Raw genomic sequence first — 6693 nt, 5'->3', positions numbered from 1 at the left:
TTGGACACCAACTTTACTTCACCTCATCTCAGACAGCTATGATAAAAAGTGTTTGACCCCACAATGCTTCTCGCAGGATAAAGTGTGCCTTTACTTTTTGTCACACAATTGCAAATGCCATTCTACATTTTTTTCTATTCCTAAATTTCTGATTTGATGATGTTGTAGTGGAACACTGACCTGACTTTGGATACACTCTCACCATGGGGTATGATGATTTTGCTGAATTCTAGGTTTGGTGATGAAAAATTAATTACATTTGCGGCCTCTTTTTTGTTATAACAGCTTGAAGATCATTCATTCATTCATTTAATTTCATTCATTTTCATAATCCACTTATCCTCACAAGGAAGACGGGGCATGCTGGAGTCATTGGGTGGTCGGTCAGAGACACCCTGAATCGGTTGCCAGCCAATTGCAGGGCACACAGAAATGTAAAACCATCCACACTCACACTCACACCAAGAGACAATTTGGAATTCTAATGCAATTTTTTGGAATGTGGGAAGAAACCAGAGGACCCAGAAGAGAGAACCCACACAGGCACGGACAGAGCGTGCACACTCCTTGTGGATTACTGTATTTTCCCATATAATAAATTGTAAGTAATAATAAATGATCAACATTTCTGTGCAGTAACAAAATATAGGATGTTCATTATGAAGTGAAAAGGAGCCCAGTGTAACAGAGGAACAAGAGGGTTCCATCTTCATAAAAACACTAGATTATGAGTGAAAAAGTATGTTGCATTGAAACTACTCTGACAAGTATGATTTTTCAAAAGTGTAAACAAATAAATTAAATGGCCTCATAGTGCAGGGTTTGACTCCAGCCCCGGCCTACCTGTGTGGAGTTTGCATGTTCTCTCTGTGGCAGTGTGGATTTTCTCAGGTTCCATCCTCATTTCGGATACATCCACGGTGGACTGACAGAACGCTGTAAATTGTCCCTCATGTGATTGTGGGAGCGGATGGTTGTTTGTTTATGTGTGCCCTGTTATTGGCTGGCAATCAGTTCGGACCAAGACAGCCGAGATAGGATCCGGCTTCCCCGCAAGTCTTGTGAGGATAAGTGAATGTGAAAATGGTTGGATAGATATAAAAATAAATAATGACGTTTTTTTTTATTCTCACTCCGATTCAAGGGCTGACAGCCTCTACATGACATATTTGTGAGAAATAAAATCTACTCAGTTCGAATATTATTTTCAAAATGCATTTAGCTGATAGAGTCGACACTATGTTTATGTGTATTATGCAATTGCGTAATAAGTCCATCCCCAATACAGACGTGTGGGAGGCTGTGTATGTGTGTGCGTGTGTGTGTGTGTGTGCGTGTGTGTGTGTGTGTGTGTGTGTGTGTGTGTGTGTGTGTGTGTGTGTGTGTGTGTGTGCCCGTGTTTAAAGAGAGTTCTGCTACATTGGCTTCATAACACTAACATCTCCCTCCATAAAACAAACATGCACTCCAACATTTCTGATTCATGAGGGGTAGAGAATCAATGGAGAAAAAAATAATGCTCACAAAAACGTCCCTGGGACAATATTGAGCCGATTATAATTGTGATTCCTTTCAAGTGCCTGTTAGCCAGATGATGAATGTTAGTCAACCTTCCACTCTGCCGAGCACTGAAGAGTCTTTAATATGACAATTACGTGTCTCTGTAATTTATTTGATTGTATGAGACTCCCATCCACTCTCTATCATATCAAACCTATCAAATTCTCGTTTTGTCTTTAGCTAAGTTTTTTTTTCTCCATATCTCTCCATATCCATGTAGCTTTTGCACAGACTAAATGAAACTCCACTGTACAGTACTCCATTTCATAACACTTCTGTTTTATGACAAATAATAAATCAGTTTTATGATGTTATTGATTGTGTCCGCATTTTGTTACACTCCTGTCTAAATTGACACAACCCATTTTGCCTTTTGCTCATTAATTCTTACCAGTCTTGTATTTCCTTCCTTGACCTTGTGTGGATTACCAAATCACTGAAAGTACGGAGTGAGTTGATGTATTGTGTGTGTGTGTGTGTGTGTGTGTGTGTGTGTGTGTGTGTGTGTGTGTGTGTGTGTGTGTGTGTGTGTGTGTGTGTGTGTGTGTGTGTGTGTGCGTGTGCGTGTGTGTGTGTGTGCGTGCGTGTGTGTGTGCGTGCGTGCGTGCGTGTGTGTGTGTGTGTGTGTGCGTGTGTGTGAGGGGGTCGACAATCACACCTTGTGTTGATAATGCAATGAGGACCAAACACATCACCAAGCTCTTGGAGTTATGGAGATACCATTGATTTAAATAATTTAAAAGCGGAAAACATTTAAAACATGCAGCACAGGGGCCCGCAAAGACTGGAGTTGGTGACCCCTGGTCTCGTTTGGCTAAGTCATCTGGGAGCGTAGTTAGATTTCATCACATATATTGACCCTTCTCTAAGCTTTTGCATTTGTTTTAAATGTCCTTGCTAGTGAGATGTTTTGCGTCCTGGTGAGTTGGTCTGTTGTATCTATTGTGCTTCAAATAATACTTTTCTTGAGTTCCTTTTATTTAAAATGTTCCAGTAGTTTCGATGGATTTCTAATTCACCTTCATCATTATAAGCGACATTATTCCTGGCATGTGTATTTATTCACAAAAGTGACTGGGAACAGTGCCAACAAGACTGGAGGCCAAAATTGTCTTTCATTGTGTCACATGATGCATTTGCAATTCACTTCAGCCCAAGTGAAAATAATCAGCAAACAATTACATTATGAACAGTTATCGATGAAAAGGTTTCTTCAGCCATCATCTGTACTTCTTTGAAGGTGTCGGACGTTTTACTTCTTATCCAAGAAACTTCGTCAGCAAACTAAAGTCTTACTGGTAATTTAGGCCCTATATATATCCCTACTGTCCAGGCATGGCGGTGCCGGACTCTGCTATGATAGGTCCCTGCTCTCAGGTTGGGGGGAGGAGAGGATTACTCCCTGCAGCTCCACTGATTGCTCCTATTGTTTCTGACTAATGACAGGCCTGATTGCCCTACTTCCACCAGTATCACCTCATCAGTATTACTAATCCTATGTTGCCTAAGCTGGCTATTGTATGAATGATCCAAATTGAACCTCACTCCATCATATCGGTTTTATGAAGGATTTAGTTGTTTCATGAAAATCGCTTATTTTACTCCCCTTTCAAACCATCTATGTTCTTTCGCTAAGATATTAACCTCATTGTCGTCAAATCAGTGGTTGCTAGCTTTTAGGTGCATATGCACTGCCGATTGAGGCCCACTTGTATTATCTCTGATGCAGAGAAAGGTCTCATGCTGCTCCAAGGGGACATCAAATGCCGGTTGGCAACCTTACGAAGGGCAGAAAACTTGAGAAAACATCGCAAGAACAAGGAACACACAAGAACACTGTTCTATAAAAACCCCTTCAAGTTTGTCAAAGACCTCTTCGCAAAGGACAAAAGCAGAATCCTGAAAACCTCCAAGCATGAACTTGAAAAGCATCTGGAAAGGGTCCACCAGGACACAAAAAGGCAGAAAAAACTAGCTATCCCACATGACATCCCCCCTATTGAACCACCAGAATTCAACCTCAAGACTGGCCCCCCAAAATGGAAGGAAGTGGACAATACAATACGGCGTGCAAGATCAGCATCAGCCCCGGGGGCCAAATGGAGTTCCATATAAGCTCTACAAGAACGCACCAGTTGTTCTGCGTTATCTTTGGAGACTCATGAGGATTGTGTGGCAGAAAGGCATGGCGGAGAGCCGGAGGCATACTAATTCCCAAGGAGAAGGATGCGGCAGACATCAGTCAATTCCGTCCAATGAGCCTTCTCAACGTTGAGGGGAAAATCTTCTTTAATGTTTTAGCACGGAGACTTTCCACCTACCTGGAGAAGAACAAGTATGTCGATACATCTGTACAGAAGGCTGGCATCCCTGGGTTCTCTGGTTGCTTGGAGCACACCAGAGGTATGTAGCCTTGAGCCTCTACTCTCTGGAGAACGGACAGCACTACAGTCTTCCCTGAAGCTTTAGGCACAGGTTCTCTTCGTAGCAGCTCCCACTCTGCCCACTAGCGGCACGGATCCCGGACGAGCCCCCAATTGTAACCGGCCTCAGGCCTAGGGGATACCTGGGTCGGTCCAAAGGTGTCACAGGCAGGTAGCACTGTGAATGACGAGGAAAGACGACACGAGACAACCGTGTTAATCAGCTTCACACAACGGCATTTATTACCATTTACTCATCAAAACATCAATTCAGCAATTTCAATATCAGAATACATTCATGTGTAGATCTATACATTCAAAATCTATACATTGTATATATCCTCCACATTCGCACATGCTTATGCACGTCTGCCCGCTCGTGTGTGTTGTACTGGGAACTACAATTGACATCCAAAAATCCAAATTCATCAAAGCCACAAACCAGGTTTCATATATAGCATCGCCCAATAAGTCCCCAATTACTTTAACATCTTGAGAATGTCTAACACTTATTATTTTGAATACCTGTGAACGACAAGGAAAGACGACACGAGACAACCGTGTTAATCAGCTTCACACAACGGCAATTATGACAACTGCGCATGCGTGAGCTGAGCCTACATCGCCTTCCTCTGTCCCATTCACAGGCGCGTAGCGCCCTCTCCTGACTTGGTAGTCTAATCGACTAACATACAATAACAGAGGTCGTTTCTAACCCCCTACATAAGTTACTGCCACTCCTCTGCTTTTTGTAATGTATATTTTTTGTAATATATGACAAGGCCATTTCACTTTTGACAGCTCTTTTCTGGCAGCAGCTTTTGTACTAGTCGATTCACACATGTTGTTTTCCATTAGATTTCAAGATTCTCCATATAATTGAATAGTGAAAAAATATTATTGGCCTCGTGTGAGTTGTCACATGTCAGCAAGTGTTGGTGACCTCTCATCGGTAGACCGATATGACTTTGTCCATTCACCTGATAAGAGAGTTACCTTTCCTTACCCTGTTTGAAAAAGTGTATTTCATTAAAAAAAGCAGATACATTATCATTTTAAGCTTTTTATTTGTGGCAACGTGTATTACCCTGACCCTTTACGTTGTGATCGTTTCAGAAGGAATGGATATCTGCAGTCCCAACCTTGTGCTTTAGGGGCTGACGTTGGGGCTGACGTTGACTCTTCATTAATCCAGTAGAGCAGACATTTGTGAAGCAAGACAAATGACTATTTTATTTTAATGTTTGACAGGCGCTCGACATACAGTACCACCATTATCGAAATGTGTATCGTCGCGCCGTTGGTTGACTTGGTCACGTGACCTGGTTATGTGACCAACTCCCGTGTCTTGCAGTGTAGCAGACGCCATTTTCTACCGTCTTCAAATATAGCGAAACGAAAAAATTGTGAAAGAATCTGAACGAAATACAAGGCAATCGTGGCTGTTGAGGAGAACCCAACACGAAATCAAAGCCAAGTATGCCCGAGAAGATTCGCATAATGACAGGATGATTAGGATGAAGAACCAACAGAATACACACCTATTACAACAAAGACACATGCGTTGCAAGGTACTACGGACGTACGATCCTACTTAGAATCCAGAGAAAATGCATCAGGTTTTTTAGAAATGTTTAACAAGATTGAATCGTTTGTGTTAAAAGGTGAAAATGGGAAGCTTTTTTTTAATTGCATAATAAGATGTAAGCCTTGCAGGTTCCCTGTTGCAGTGTTATGTACATGTACACTGTACTGTACTGTATATGAATGCAATCGTTTTTTTGCAACAATGTTTATGGTTTTGTCTGCTGAAGCGTGATGATTTTGAAAATTACTGTACATGCCATACTGTATTAAAGATCCCCCAGTCACGTATCCGGCTTCCGTGTTTTAACCTTTCATAAGCGAGCACAATAAAACAATTCGTAGCAGAGCTCACATCTTTCATTACTGCTGCAATAGCATCTGAAACATACTGTAATGCCCCTCAGCATGGCAAATGTTGCGCACAGTCGCTGCTATAGCGGGTCTGTCATGATGCCAAAATAAATGTTCAATAATTTTGTGTTTTCTGGACTTTGAATGGGAGAAAGGTGCACATTTCTCCCCATCCAAAACAGTAGAGTTGGGCAACCACTAATTGAATCTGAGAAGGTGATTGCAACCACCTGGGAATGGCCAATTGCCGCAGGGACCTGATTGGCCAGAAGCTCAGGTGAAGCACCTTTAAAACCAGACTGTGCCAGTCACTTCGAGGAGGAAGAAGAGAGAGAAAGGACGGCCTGGAGAGCAGTGTTACCTGTGGTCAGCCGAAAACTGATATCCACCATGATTTCAAATAAAGAAAACTCACAATACACTTCCTGCATCTGGCTGAGTGAACTTTTATCATCTTTCCACCTGCTTGCTGTCTTGCCGCACAACAGGGTCAGTCTTTTTAAAAACAAAACGTAGCAGTTATCACATAGAGGTACAAACAGGAGGTGTTGTTACGCAACAGCTCAGTCATTGTATTCAGACACTCTCTCGAACCCCGTTGTCGGGTCCTCCCAAGCCCCAGTCACGTCACCAGCTTCCGTGTTTTGACTTGTCTTACCGAGCACAATAAAAAAAGCGTAGCAGAGCTTATATACAGTACTGTTGTTTGGGGAAACATAAGAATTGTGATATCCGAACAACGTACAGGGCAATCGTGGCTGTGGCGGACAAT

The sequence above is a fragment of the Hippocampus bargibanti genome, linkage group LG06 (assembly GCF_051943395.1).
Source record: "Hippocampus bargibanti isolate YZ-2025 linkage group LG06, ASM5194339v1, whole genome shotgun sequence".
Classification (NCBI taxonomy): Eukaryota; Metazoa; Chordata; class Actinopteri; order Syngnathiformes; family Syngnathidae; genus Hippocampus; species Hippocampus bargibanti.
The sequence above is the reverse complement of the archived record's forward strand: the minus strand, read 5'-3'. Positions refer to the sequence as shown.